Genomic DNA, 15,718 nt, shown 5'->3' with positions numbered 1-15,718 from the left:
ATCACTTCCCACATCTAACCCAACTCCGGAATTTCACTAAATCCTCTGTCTCACATTAGCGGTTCTTTATGTTATAAAAAAAAGATGAGCACATTTGAGACTTTCAGGAAGTGTTCAGCCACAAGTCAATAACCAGAGCCATACACTGCAACTCTGCAAGCTGGAAGTAGGGAAACCAGATACAAATTATATTATTTTTGGCAGCATCCCTATATTCTCAGCTTTGAAATCTGTTTTCAGTAGTAGAATTTCAGCGGAGCAAAACATTCTTGTTTTTCCCTGTTGTTTTTCTTTTTTTGTTCCAAGTTTAAACTATAACCCCTAAATTGAATATTAAATTCCACTGAAAACATTGGACATTTCTTCTGAATAATAACCTACAAAATGATCTTTGGGAAGGCGTTGAGTCATTCAATAGTGAGATTGAAAATGATTAAGAGTCAAAAGTTCTTAAACACCCACCACAAATCGTTCAGTGTAGCAATACATCCTGGTCTACCTTCTGTTCAATTTTTTCTTCATCCAAAAATGGTCTTTCTTTCAAACCCCGCTTTGTTAGTCCTTCTTTTGCTATTGCCTCAAAGCAAGGCATGCTGTCAAAATGGAAAATGATACAAATAAAGACATTATTTAGAAGACACAGTGGGCTCAAGCATGAGACCCCCTGTAAGAAGCCAAAAAGAAGCCTTTTTGAGAGGCTATGTGACTTTATGTCGTGTATTTCCAGGATGAAACAGATTGGCACATCTTTTTCACTGAACATCCCAGACATTACATAATCAACTGCTCTATTTTCCCAGACGGACATGTTTTTGCTAATAGTGCTCTTCTACTGTACAATTTGCTCAGCAAATCCCTCCAGCAGAATTCTGATAACCTTTCAATATTTATTAAATGAAATTGGAAGAACATAAACCAGAGGTGGGTTCCAGTAGTGGTATGGCGGCCTGGGTCGCTGGAACCAGCAGTGACCCAGGTTTGCCATGCACCCCCAATTGCCCGTCATCATCGCCATCTTGTTTTTGAGTTCTGCGCATGCGCAGAACAATTTCAATTGAACTGTGCATGCACATGCAGTGCACATTTAGCGCACGCACGAGCGAACTGGCAGTAAAGCCAGCCGTAACCCACCCCTGGCATACACTTATAAGTTCCTGTACAGAGAATTATTATACTTCTGAGAGTTATTCAACAACAGAAAATGAATGGATCAAAGTGCCTCGGTACCTTATGCAGTTTCTTTGTAATACTGAGCCAACAACAAAAGGACTAAAGATTAATCATGTCTATTTGTTACACTTCTCTTTGGCCTATAATGGAAATTGCAGTCAGTCTAGATTCCTGTAGTCAGTACAAATACTAATATATATATATTTCTGTCTGCTCATCCATTAAAGAGGGATCAAAGAACAAATCGGTCCAGATATATCAATCCAGATACAAATGAACAGCTCAAACCATCATATTCTGGACATATTAAGCAAATGGGTGAGGGCCATAACGTTGGGAAAAAGAAGAGGACAATCCATAGCAAGGAACAATGACTTGATTGCAAAAGGTCAGGCTGGGAACAGATCATCTTGCTGAATTATGCAATCATTAAGATTGGACACTGACTTGATGGCACATAATCAAGACATCACAGATAAAATAAACTACATATATCCACTGGTCATCTATTTCTAATATAATTCTATTGTCAGGATTCCAATGGATTCCCTAATTAAATCATGAGCATTGAGCCAAGCTTCAAAAGAAATCCAGTTATGTATTAGGAACATGCCGGCACTTACCCAAGTGAAGACAGTTCTGACCTCACATAATTTACGACCCAATTATGAACCTGTTTTCCCCCTCCTCTCAGGGTATGACATAAATGACATTCTCCGACGGAGCACTTTTGTAGGCTGTAGAGATCATGCCCCTCTGGCTGTGGCAGGTAACCTGGGATATAGCCTTAATAAAGGTACGCATGTAATGTGCTTCTTGTTGTGGCTGCCATGCTGCTCCATCAGTTTCCCCCCTCTCCTGCCTATGGCAACTTAAGAGCAGGCCAGGGATGCTTTGCAAGTTGACATGTGCGCGCACACACACACAAACACACACTTTACCTTTAAGCACAACCTAACCTATCAAATACATCAGGGATCCCCAACCCCTGGCCTTTGGCCTGGTACTGAGCTGCAGCCTACTTGGAAGTGGGCTGGGCAAGCAGTGTGTGAGTGTGCGAGCATGCAAGTGTACAAAGCTCCATTTGTGCATGCGTCCACCATTTGTGCAAATGGAGCTGCACACACAAGCACATGTACCCACTGGTTGTGCAGAACCACCCCCTCTCCCCCCGCCGATGCTGAAGACCTTGGGCCACAAAGCCAGAAAGGTTGGGGACTGCTGAACTAGATCAATAGCTGTGTCAGAAAAAGGCTCTGTGGCAAAACATGGAAATGAAAAATGTTGGAGAATTTTTTATACTGTAAGAAGAATAGAATGATATAGGTGATATTATAAAGGCATATTATTATTATTAAATAGACTAAGAATGATGTAACTATATGAACCCAATATCTAGAATATTTTTTTTAAATGAAGGAATAAGAATTGTAACTGAACAAATGATGTTCAATGATAATAATGTATCTATGTATATTTGATGGATAATTTGTGATTTTATATACAACTGAAAGTGGTGATTATGGAAAGAATGCATAAAAGCCAATGACACGCTATATGTAATTGATGTAATTGGTGAAGGTTTAATGTATTATATTTTGTTTGTCTTTGTTTAAAAAAAACTTTTACAAAAAAGAAAAAGAAAATAGCAATAGCAGTAGACTTATATACCGCTTCATAGGGCTTTCAGCCCTCTCTAAGCAGTTTACAGAGAGTCAGCATATTGCCCCCAACAATCTGGGTCCTCATTTTACCCACCTCGGAAGGATGGAAGGCTGAGTCAACCCTGAGCCGGTGGGATTTGAACCGCTGAACTGCTGATCTAGCAGTAGCTTGAAGTGCTGCATTTAACCACTGCGCCATACAAGGGGCTCTGTGGCAAAGCAGAGAGACTACATTGTTCTGACCTAGGCTTCCCCAGGAGCACGAAGCCAAGTCCTCATCCTGATAAACCCCTTGTATTTAATCTACAGTGAATTCCTCTCCATTAAAGCCCCGGTCCACAGTCTTTCAAGATAGTTCCCAATTACCGACCTTTATCAGGCTTGGAAAGTGGCCAGGCCGATTTCTTTCAGACACCACAATACTTGGCAAGAATGCAGGAATGCAATTTGTCTCCTGCAAATGCCCCTTCCCTTTTGCTCCTCTTTTATTCCCTATAGGAGGGGCCATTCACCGTCCACCTGTGGCCTGACTCCCAAGTCAACCCTTCTTCCTTAGGTGCTCCCTTCATCTGGCAACTCTGCGCATGCGCACACTGGGAACAGGCTCCAGCTGTTCATCTGCCTCACTGATGTCTGACTCCGAAGGCAGCTGATAACTGTCAGGTGGCCCTGGCCCCATCTCTGCCTCCAATGCAGAGCACTCATTAGAGCCTTCCCCAGACTCCAGGACTGGCCCTTGCTCCTCCCCAATCTCCCCTATGTCTGAATCTGCTGCCAGTTCCTCTGGCTGCTGGTGGATGACAACATACATCAACCATTCTATATTCTGTACAGGAATTGCAAGGGGCCCAGTCCCAAATCTAAGTGGAAGGGAGTCACTACTTTTCAAGACCGTCTATGATTGCCATCTACTGATTGTTTAAACTAGCGGCATTCTATAAGAATAATTCTATAATTCTAGCACATCAGCTTTGTTATTCAGTAGACCTGAAAGAGGAAAAAGGCTGAAAAAAGGACAGCAAGACTGCCATCATCTCCCAGGTCTTTTATTAACATTGCCTGAGAAATACTCAATAAAGGCAAGAGCTTGAAATAAGAGACAAAGGTGAAGCTTCTTTTCCCCCTTCAATACTGGTAATTAATTAATTCCCACTTTGCATAGGCTAATTGAGGGCAATCAGATAATATTGTGTGTCATTTCATCAAATGCTCTCCAAGTTTCCTTTATTGACACCCCTCTTAACCTACATCTTCCTTTGCTCAGGGAAACAAAAGGCTCGGCCCTTCGCTTCAGTTGTAATGTTGACAATTGTTCCCTGTAACATTTCATGTTTGAACTTTTTACAGATGTCTGGCTGAGGCTTGAATTATTATTTATAAACCAAATTATCTAAATAAATAATGTTCAAATACATACCAATCCAGCCTACACTAGAATCTAGAAAGGAAGGGGAAATACTGACCTGAGGTGCACAATGGGGAATTAATGCAAAAAAATAATAATAATGAGAAAACTATGTCAAGGGAAGGAAGAGCCAAAGGCAACAAGCCTTGAAGTTTCCTGCTCACATCCATTATTAAAACTGCAGCTGGCCTGATAACACTAATTTATATTAGTGTTATAGAGGGATGTAACATATAATGTTATAGAGGGGTAGAATCAAGAACATGTGAAGTGTTGACATCACTTCAGTGGTGGGATTCAAAAAATTTCACTATCGTTTGGTGGGCATGGCTTAATGAGTGTGGCTTGGTGGGTGTGGCAGGGGAAGGATACTGTAAAATCTCCATTCCCACTTAACTCCAGGGGAAGGTTACTGCAAAATCCCCATTTCCTCCCAATCAGCTGGGACTTGGGAGGCGGAGAATAGATGGGGGTGGGGCCACTCAAGGTGGTATTTACCGGTTCTCCGAACTACTCAGAATTTCGGTCACCGGTTCTCCAGAACTGGTCAGAACCTGCTGAAAACCACTTTTGCATCAGTTTATAATGCCTTGGTAAGACCACACTTGGAATCTTGCATCTTCGTTCAAGTTTGGAGCTTTCATGGTAAAGCTTCCACCCATCACTTCTTGCATTACCCTCAGGGGGCTATGGAAGATAAATATCCCTCTTCCCCGTGACATCCATTCATGCATCAGAAAAGTGTTCTCATATCTCCCTTAGACTTCCCTTCTTGAAGCTAAACACACTAAGTTCTTTTGCCACTCTTCATAGGATTTAGCCTCCAAGCAAGCTTCTTGCATTTTTGTCACACCTATCAGCAATTCTTCCAATTCCTCGGCATCCTTTCTGCATGACAATTCCACGTGTTGTCTCATTGGTGCAGCATAGAGTGGAACTATCACTTCTTGCGATCTTGAAACTGTACAGGTAGTCCTCAGTTAATAACCACTCATTCAGTGACCATTTGAAGTTATCATGGCATTGAATTGGTGATACTTATCATTGATCCTCATGCCCGAACCCCCACGGACATGTGATTACAATCTGGGTTCTTGACAAATGGCTTACACTTAGAATGGTAGCAGCATCCTGGGGTCACACAATCACTATTTGTGACAAGTAAAGCCAATGGGGAAGCTGGCAGAGAAGATTGCACCCTGCTCTTGTACTTCCCTCTCCCCCTGCCTTTTCTTCTGAGCAGTCCAGCTAGATACTATGAGATCCTGAGGACCTTGTACTCCATAGCATATGCCTACCTGTGGTTACATGGCATCACAGCAGCCACCTGTACCTGCTCTCCTCCCAGCAGAAGCTACCTCTGGCCCAGGTGCATTTGTGCTGGCTGTGGCAGTCAGTTAGATGTGCCTTTGCCCTCCGAAGCACCAACCCCATACTCAACTGTTCTCATAATGCACCACAGAAACCACGTACCTGACAGTTAGCCTGATGGCAAGCTATCCAGGATTTGCAACTTCCTGCTGGCTTCCCCACTGAGTTTGCTTTTTGGAAGCCAGCAGAAAGTTGCAAGGTGATCCTTGCTCAATGATCCACAATCCTTGCTTAACAACAGCAACTGGGATTGTTAGGATTGCCATAACTAAGCAATACAATCACATGACTGCATTGCTTAGTGATGGCAATTCGGATCCCAATTTCCATGGTTAACCAAGGACTATCTGTGCTTCTCTTGATGCAGCTTAAAATTGCGTTGACTTTTGGCAGCTGCAGCCCATTCCTGGCAAATGCTTAATGTATAGTCTATATTTGTAGTATTGTTTATCCAGGTATCCTTTATTTATACTTGTGCATCAGGTTTTTTTATTAGTTTAAGTGCAGAATCTTATATTGAACAACATTTTGCTGACTAGAACCCAGTATTTAGGTTTATGAAGATCCTTTGAATCTCAAGCCTGTTTTCATGAGTCTTGGCAAACTTCAACCATAAAATTTATGAGCATCTTCTCTTCCCTTATTTAAGTCATTTATGAAGATGTTGAAGAGCACTGGGCCCAGGGCAGATCCCTGAGAGAAACAACTACATACCTTCTTCCCCGTTAACATATATACATAAAATATATGTTGCCTATGGTTGTTCAGCCAGCTGTGAATCCATCTGGTAGTGGGGCCATCTAGTCCACATTTTTCCTGTTCATCGAGAAAGTCTCTTTTATCAAATGGCTTGTTGCAGCATATATCACATCCACAACATTCACTTAATACACTAATCTAGTCATCTCATCAAAGAAAGCAATGCAATTTGTCTGGCATAATTTGTTTTTAACAAAACCATGCTAGCTTTCAGTAATCTGCCTTATTTGTTTCTACGTGATTGCAAACCTACTGCTTGATTATCTGATGTAGTGTTTCCCCAGGTATTGAAATCAAGCAGATCTATCTGTTATTTACTGGATCTACTTTGTTCCCTTTGTAACTATTGGGGCCACGTTGGTTCTTCTCAAGTCTTTAGATTCTTAAATACAAGAAATGATTATCAACTTCAAGCATTTTACAAACATTCTATCTCAAAATGTTTCTAAGATTACTCTCAATATAGGTAGTTCTTGACTTATGACTGTAATGGAGCCTTGAATTTCCACCCTAAGTCATGACAGTTGTAAGTCGAAGCATCCATGTGACTGGACCTGAGTTTATAACTTGTATTATGCTGATTTTTAAGTACACACAGCAATCTTTAAGTGAATGCCAGAGTTATTAAATGAATTAATGTATTCCTATGGGCATTTTTTTTAAAACAGAAACCAACTAAAATGACTGGAAACCAGCAAAATTGAAACCCACCACTGATCTAACACCATGTAAATTCCTTAAACTATGGGACACACATATAATATGAAATTTCTCCTTTTGTATCATTGAAGCAATGAGGCCTTTTTCGAATCTCCTGCATATGATATTAACAGCTACTTCCAATTCCCTGGAAAAATACACGGTTACTTTAAAACTTCAAAAAGAGATGGCTTTGGCCTTGAAACCAATTGCAGGAGACTGCATTGTAGTACATAAAGCCAAGCTGGCTAGATACTTATAATTTTCTAATAAGATCAGGAAACATTGGACATTTCTGGATGATAACCAATCTAGTTTATAGCTATAAATTTTCAGATGTTCCCTCGTTCAACTCTTAAGCAGAACTATCCTTCTTTATCCTTTTAAATAGGAGCCAAGATATTATCACTTTTATTGAGTGAAATCTTTCCAATATTTAGTGTTGAACATATATCTTGCAAAATCAGTAAAATTCTATTAATCTTTGGTCTCATTGAGTTATAGGCTGTTGTAGGAATAAAATAAATCATTTATTTGAGAAGAATATTTAAAAAAAATTCCTTATAGGAAATAATAAAAACATAGAAACACATAAAATATAATTGGGCTTGGGAGAAACTACATTTTTTTTTCTGCTTATGATCACTCATTTCACCTTCTTCCGCCCACGAGAGCAACTCAAATGGCATTAGCTAATTTGAAAAGCTAAGCATGTTTGGATCAAGTTAAGATTGGTTGGAAAATCACCAGCAACTCTCAGGGCTGCAAGTTTGATTGGGAAGCCAAAACAAAACAAAACAAAAAATTTCCAAAAAACCACATCCTGGCAGAAGATAACAATCAGCCACTCATGTAGTGTTGCCATGAAAATTATACCAAGGTCAAGCTTTCCTCAAAAGACATTTGACTTGCATGGATTAGCATCCTGGTGTTGATGTTGTCTGATTCATAGAATTATAGGGCTGGAAGGGACATGACAAGTCCTCTAATCTAACTCCCTATCCAAGGCAGAAGATGTTGTTTCATCCAGGACAAATGGGTGTTGTCCAAAATACTGTTTGCACAGTACTGCTTCCAAAGGAAGGTTGATTTTCACATCGTCCATATAAATTCCACAGGAAGGAACTGAGTGCTGATAAACCACCTTTGCTGTCATACACATTTGGATATAAATACTCAGATTCAAGTGGCAAAACAACTCACATTCTACACAGCTTCATTCTCCCATTCTGCTTTTAGTTCTTTCTCTACATTTTGTCACCGCATGCGAGGCACAGAATCCATCACTTCGGTTGACATTTAATCACTAGAAGAAAACTTACATTCATTCCTAATCATCTTTACCCATCATCATTTCTTCTTCCACTATAGGATTTTAACCCATCACTCAAAACATTTCATAAAATGAATCTTTCAAATTAAGCAGTGATTTACGCTACAGATTAGCACAAGACTTTTTTTTAGCTCATTAGCAAAGAAGTTATATAGCAGCCAAACTTTAAATTAAGCACTGATTTCTCTGATTTCTTCCTTCCAAACAGACAAATTCTAGGAAATTAGAACATGTTTATCCAAATGCAATCTAATCTGTACAAAATCAAAGAGAGGGAAATGTATAAATGCTGTTCAAGAGCTGGAGTTGAGAAGGGGGTTTAGTTGTGGGTGTGGAACCCATAAACAAAATGATCCATCACACTCAGCATGTTGTTCTGAATGAAAATACATCTATTGTACATGGAGGCACAATGCTCTTCAATTTCTTCATAAGTGATCTAGGGATAAAATGGAAACTTTTCAAACTACACAAACTGGGGGAATAACACAAAACTTTAGAAGATAAAAATCCATCTGACTAGGAATCAGATGGATCTTGACAGACTTGAAAATTGGACCCCATCCAAAAAAACACAATTCAGTAGTGAGAAAAGCAAGGACCAGGGGTGGGTTCCTGCCAGTTCTAACCTCTTCTATAGAAGAGGTTCCACAAATCTACTGTGTCGTTTAGAACCAGTTCCAGCTCCCTCCCCCTGCCCATCCGCACATCATCAAGATGAAGAGCGAGAAGAGGAATTCAGGGAGTTGAAGTCCACAAGTCTTAAAATTGTCAAGTTTGAACACCCCTGTTTTTTTTTTTCCTAACGGGTTAGGGGTGCAAGGGTCTTGTAAATTGACAGTTTTAAGACTTGCACACTTCAATGCCAGAGTTCCTGAGCTAACATGACTGGAGGAGGAATTCTGGGAGTTGAAGTCCACAAGTCTTAAAGCTGTCAAGTTTGAACACCCCTGGGTTTGTTTTTTTTCCCTAAAGTGTTAGGGTCTTGTAACCTGACAGCTTTAAGACTTGCGTGCCAGAGTTTCTGAGCCAACATTTTGGTTGCTAAGCAAGAGCATTGTTAAGTGAGTTTCACCACATTTTACAAATTGGCCACACCCACCCAGCCACATGGCTGACAAGCCACTCTCATCCGGTCACATGGTTGGCAAGCCACTCCCACATGGTCACATGGTTGGCAAGCCACTCCCACAAAGCAGGCCACACCTACAGAAGAGGTTCTAAAAATTTTGAAACCCACCACTGGCAAGGACTTACACTTAGGTGAAAAAAAATGCACAGGTATAGAATAGGCAAGCTGGTTCAACAATATAACTGTAAGAGGAATCTAGCTGTCCTAGTAGAGTACCACTTAAATATGAGCCAGCAGTGTGCTGCAGCTACCAAAAAAGTCAATGCAGTCCTAGCCTGCATCAACAAAGAGGTAATTCTGGTCACCATGATGTAAATACAATATTGAGGCCCTAAAGAGCATCAAAGATGATAAGAGGTCTGAAGGCTAAAACTATATTATGAATGATTGAAGGAGCACCTGAGGGCAGGACAGGAAGTAAAGAGTGGAAAATAATTCTAGAGATTATGATCCAATCTAGAACTAAAGATTAATTTTGGACAATGAGAGTAATTAATCAGTGGAATGTCTTGACTCCAGAAGTTGTGGATGCTCCATCACTGGAGTTTTTTAAAGAAGAGATTGGATAGCTATTTGTCTGAAATAATATAGGATCTCCTGCTTGACAAGGGGTTGAATTAGAAGACCTCTAAGATCTCTTCCAACTGTATTATTTTATGTTCTACATAGAGTAAAACAAGTCAAAAACCAGCAGTTGTTGGGAAGCAGATTCCTTGAAAATTGGCTAGAGAAAAATTTGGTCAAAATCCTTTTCATTCCTGTTTCGGCATATGTTGGTCAGTTGAAAGATGGTGTGCCCTCTAAGTCAGCTAATCAACCCATTTATTTAAGGCAAAGAAAAGTGTGCATTTGTCTGCATAATCCAGAATTCTAGTTTTCATTGCAACCAAACTGGGCCATCTTTGGTGCCAAAGGGCATCAAACCCATTTTTATGATGGTTGTTTGGATTGCGATCCATTGTGTGGGTTGAGGATGAGGCTCTATCTCCTGAATAATTGCACCAAGGAAGGGTCTACCTCAATCAGCACTCAGGGATTCTGACAGTTACATGACTTGGTTTTCGATTAAAGAAATAGAGCAGAAATGATAGTGTGGCTGAACTCCATTACTTTACAGTATAAATTATATCTTATTTGACCACAATATCACTGTAGAATATAATTCTACAGTAATGGATCTGACAGAAGCCTTTGTCCTGTTTCAAAGAAAATTGATATTTGGTGTCACCAAAATTGATATTGTGTTATTTTTGATACTTGAAACTTGAAAATTAGCATAGCAAATGACTGGCATATGTTTGCCACCCTGTTATCCATTAGGATGCTGCTTACTCTTGGCATCTTCTCTTCTCCCCACCTTCCACCTGCCTATAACACGTTCTATTCTCTGACAGGACAATGATGATAGTAAGAAAAGCACTGTAATATCAATGCCAAAATTAGATGGTTTCTACCACCAATCAGCTTACTCCTGGGGAGGAAAGCTACGACAAATCTAGACAGCACGCTAAAAAGCAGGGACATCAACCTGCCAATAAAAGTGCATATAATCAAGGCTATGGTTTTCCCAGTTACAATCTATGGCTGTGAAAGTTGGACCATAAGAAAGGCTGAGCACCAAAGAATTGAGGCCTTTGAACTATGGTGCTGGAAAAGACTCATGCAAGTCCCTTGGACTGCAAGGAGATCAAACCAGTCAGTCCTAGAGGAGATCAACCCTGATTGCTCTTTAGAAGGCCAGATCCTGAAGATGAAACTCAAATACTATGGCCACCTAATGAGAAGGAAGGACTCACTGGAGAAGAGCCTAATGCTGGGAAAGATGGAGGGAAAAAGAAGAACGGAACAACAGAGAATGAGGTGGCTGGATGGAGTCACTGAAGCAGTAGGTGTGAGCTTAAATGGACTCCAGAGGATGGTAGAGGACAGGAAGGCCTGGAGGAACATTGTCCATGGAGTTGCGATGGGTCGGACATGACTTTGCAACAACAACACAACCAATCAGAGTGAAAGGTAGTATTAGCAAACAAGGTCAAAGAGTGTGAAGAAGTAAATCAAATCAGCAACTTCAATATGCCTTCAAAAAATCAAGTAGTGTTCTAATACTGAAAACATTGGTCTGCAGTAAAATAAGAGGTTCTATTTGATATAGGAAAGCCAGTTGGATGTAATTGTTAAGGTACATTGTTGGAAACCCAGAAGCTATGAGCTGTAGTCCTGTCTCAAGCATGAAGCTATCTGGGTGATCTTGGGCCAGTCATTCTTTCTCAGCCCAAAGAAGTAGGCAATGACAGACCACTTCAGCAAATCTTGTTCCGACAGTTGCCAGGAGTCAAGAGTGACTCAAAAGCACAAACCAATCAACAAACCTTGATACAGAGTGCATTGCAATTGTACTACCCCTTAACAAACACCTGCCTGTTGTTCTTCATTTTTAAAAAGGGATTTATATACCTTTTAAACATGAGAGCAATCTTAATGATCAGCTATCATTATCAAAAAAGGCAATGTATTGTCATGATGAAGGACTAGCCTGACACCACAGAGACTCAAGTTCAAATCTACCCTCAAACAGCTGAGGTTCTTGGATGATTTTGGGCCAGTTTCTTTCTCTCAGTCCAACCTCTTAGCGCAGGAGTGTCAAACTCGATTTCACTGTGGGCCTCATCAGGGTTGTGTTTGACCTTGCGGGGCTGGTGTGGGCGTGGCCAGCTTGACGTCACTCATGTTGGGGGCACATGGTGACCCGAGTGCTCAGCCAGAGAAAATGGGCTCCCGAGCTTCATTTTCAGCTGTTAACAGTCTCCTGCAACCCTTTGCCAGTGAAAACGGAGCTCACGAGGGCCACCCACAGGCCTCCCAAGCTCCGTTTTCAGCTGTGACAGCCTCCTGCAACCTTCTGCCAGAGAAAATGGAGCTCGTGAGGGCTGGCTGAGGCCCTCCAGAGCTCTGTTTTCACTGGCAGAGGCACCGTGGGCCGGTCCTTTGCTGTTTCCAGAGCAACCACACGGGTCAGATCTAAGCACCCCACAGACCGGATCTGGCCCCCCGGCCTTGAGTTTGACACCCCTGTCTTAGACTGTGTTGCTTTGGGAGAAAATGGGAGAAGACTGACTATGATTTCTGTCTTGAGTGAAGAGGTGGAATGTAAAGCAGATAAGTCAATAAATAAGACACCCACATCGTTTTTCCTCTAATAAAATCCAAGTAATTAAACTTTAAACCAAATGTTGACTTACAAGAGGAACCCATCTGAGTTCATGTGTCTGATCAATTTTTTTTTTTTAAAATAAATAACATCTATTGTTTTGGAAGCTGAAGACCACCTCAAACTTAAAAAGAGAAGAACTAAAAACTCATTGTTTCACTCTTGAATGGATGAATATTTCATCTCTGTTAATGCAGGTGTTCGGCCAGAGAAACAATAAATCCCCTTTTTTGTTCAGAATGTATAGCAGGAAATATCATCTGATGCAAAACTTAAAAAAAAAATCAAAATCGCTCAATAGACTTGAACAAAAGCTTCCCTTTGTTCATCAGGAGATCATTTTTCTGAAAGGAAGAATTCAAAAGCTAAGTCACAATAGGGGCAATCACAGTAATAGTTTTGCATCATTCCAGAGTGCTGAGGGTGGGGCACTGGTAAGATGGCACTGTGTGTGTGTGTGTGTGTGTGTGTGTGTGTGTGTGTGTGTGTGTGTGTGTGTATCCTTTCTCAAGCTGATGTCCTCCCAGATGTGTTTTGATCAAGTGTCCACATTTTCAGCTACCTGAAATTCATTCAGCCAAAACTATTTAAGTTTCCCTCCCCCTCCACAAAAAAAACCCCTGTAGTTACAACGCATCTGGAGAGGAACAAGATAAGAATGGATGGCATTTTATTAAGTTATTAAATGTAGTGGGCAGGTATGTGTGTAAGAAAAATAAATACATAAGGAATTATCTTAGGGGAAAGAGACTTTATCATTTGGAGATTGTTGTCTGCAATTAAAAAAAAAAGAACTCACCTGCTTTTACTTATGATAAGATAGGAATTAACAAGTATTTGGCTATAGAAATATAAACTTTGTCCATAGAGTCCAACACTTTCTAGAATTTCTAGCATAATAGAGTATGTCATTTTGTTTACCCATTAAACAAGTGGGCTTTTCTTCCTAGTGAATGTTTTGAGGACATTTTTGATCACTATATCATCCTTGCTGCCTTGTGGTCAATTAAAACAAGGAAAGGAACATTAAATAAAAGATAAAAGCAATTAAAGATAAGAGTACTGTGGTTGTAAGACTGCAGTATCCCCGCAGTTTGAGGAAAGGACATAAATATACATTTTATGACAAATATGATATAAGCCAGGAACAATAACTGTAGGTTTTTAATCATCTAATATTGGCTAATATTTTGTTCGATATTGGTTCCTGAAGAGCAAAACTGGAACATAACATCCTATCTGGGTTGTGTTGTTTGGCTTTAAAATCAAAGTTAATTATGACCGTAACTTTCTTATGCTGGAATCACTTGCCTTAACCTTGGCTGAATCTTCCAACTGCATTTCAGTGTCAGGCAGAATAAATACCATTACAAGAATCCTATTCCTCTGCTCTTTCTTTTTCCTAATAAATGTTTTATGAATTTCCCAGCTGCACTAATGCTAACAAATTGCTGGGCAAAGATACCAAGGCTGGGATTTGAACTTAAGAACCTGGGCAATTAAGCATCTATCATGCCAGGAGAAATATCAGACAATCCTAATAGTGTGTGCCTTTTTTCTCCCTGCTACAGTAATATTACTCAGGAAATCTTGTATGCACATCTCCCTACCAATGCAGTACATAATTCTCGCGGGACATACTTCCTGCCTGAAAAAGACAAGTGTAGGCCACAGTCACTGTTGTTTACTGACCTTAGTTGTTGCCTGTAATATATTTGCAGATAAGACCTGCTACCTGTATCAGGGAGATGGGTAATCTAGAAATCCAATAGCTAGCTAGCTAGTTAACTAACTAACTAAAAATAGCCCATCTGTTGATTATGGGATTAACTATGTGGAATTAGTTATTATAATAATTTATGTTAAATATCCCCATTAAGGACTCTTTCTCTTCGTGAAGCCACTTCTGTGTCCTGACGTTTTTTTCCATTCAGTCAGGTGAAGCTGATTCCGAAAGAAGTCTCTATATCAAACTTGACACAAAAACTTCTGAAGTGTTATAAGATGAGCAGCTTACCTGCCAAACCAACCATGGCAGGTGGCAATATTGGAAATATAAATCATCCCCTTCTTTTAACGAGCCCATAATCCCATGCGAGGTGGAATCTGGGCAACTGAATGCAGCTAAGTATTTACTGGCTGGATGCCATTCCTGTCACCAATGTGGAGTTTTGTTTAGCAGATATATTCTCATTGTGCCCAGAGAGAGAAATATCTGCCTCCACCTAAGATCGAACTCACAGCCTCCTGATTGTGAGGTGAGAGCTTCGCCTCTAGGTCACCGCATCACTCAATATTGGAAATATAAATGGGGGAGTATATACAAGATGGAATATTTTGCACTCAGGCAAATGTATCCTAACCGGCTTCTTTAAAACTGGGGTCTCCAACCCACAGTCAATAGATCAGCACTGGGCCATGGCATGCCAGAAACTGGGCTATGCAAAAAAGCAAAGCCCCTGGCCCGTGGAAAAACCTCTCTTCATGGAACCAGTCTCTATGCCCAAAAGTTTGGGAGCCACTGTTTTAAAACTTGTTCCAACATTCTCTATATGTCTAATATAAGTTTTGGAAATGGTTTGACCTTTTTGGTCAACAGTTGCCTTTGTTTTTATTCATGTAATAGAGCCTAAGAATGCCTAGTTACAGACAACATTGGTACCATCATGACTGATTTTGCATTTGGGGATCTGGCTGCAGAATTATCTTCACTTTCTGAAAGATATGCCCTTAGCTACCCTTCAAAAGCCTACCCTTCAAAGAACGATGAAAACTTCAGTGACGTATTTAGGGACATTTGAAAATTTGGCTGCCTGGTGTTATATTGTTCTTCTTCTTGTGGGTTTGTTTGTGAGGTTTAGGTTATCATATTTATATTTCAGAATATAGTTATGGTTTTTATTATGTTTTGTTATTTCTGAAAACATAACTTGGGAGTCCTCAGAAATGGAGCAGTTTATAAGCCAAAGTAATGATT

General features: G+C 40.3%; 1 protein-coding gene across 2 annotated transcripts in view; it reads right to left on the bottom strand.

Moving 5' to 3' along the window:
- The window catches only part of GPC6 (glypican 6), a 905,632-nt gene that overhangs the window by 508,325 nt on the left and 381,589 nt on the right, over positions 1–15,718 (bottom strand). The window lies entirely within an intron of this gene.

The sequence above is a fragment of the Thamnophis sirtalis genome, unplaced genomic scaffold (genome assembly GCF_051295495.1).
Source record: "Thamnophis sirtalis isolate CommonGarterSnake01/CBP01778 unplaced genomic scaffold, rThaSir2_p1.2 scaffold_12, whole genome shotgun sequence".
Lineage (NCBI taxonomy): Eukaryota > Metazoa > Chordata > Lepidosauria > Squamata > Natricidae > Thamnophis > Thamnophis sirtalis.
This window is presented reverse-complemented; position numbering and strand designations above follow the sequence as displayed.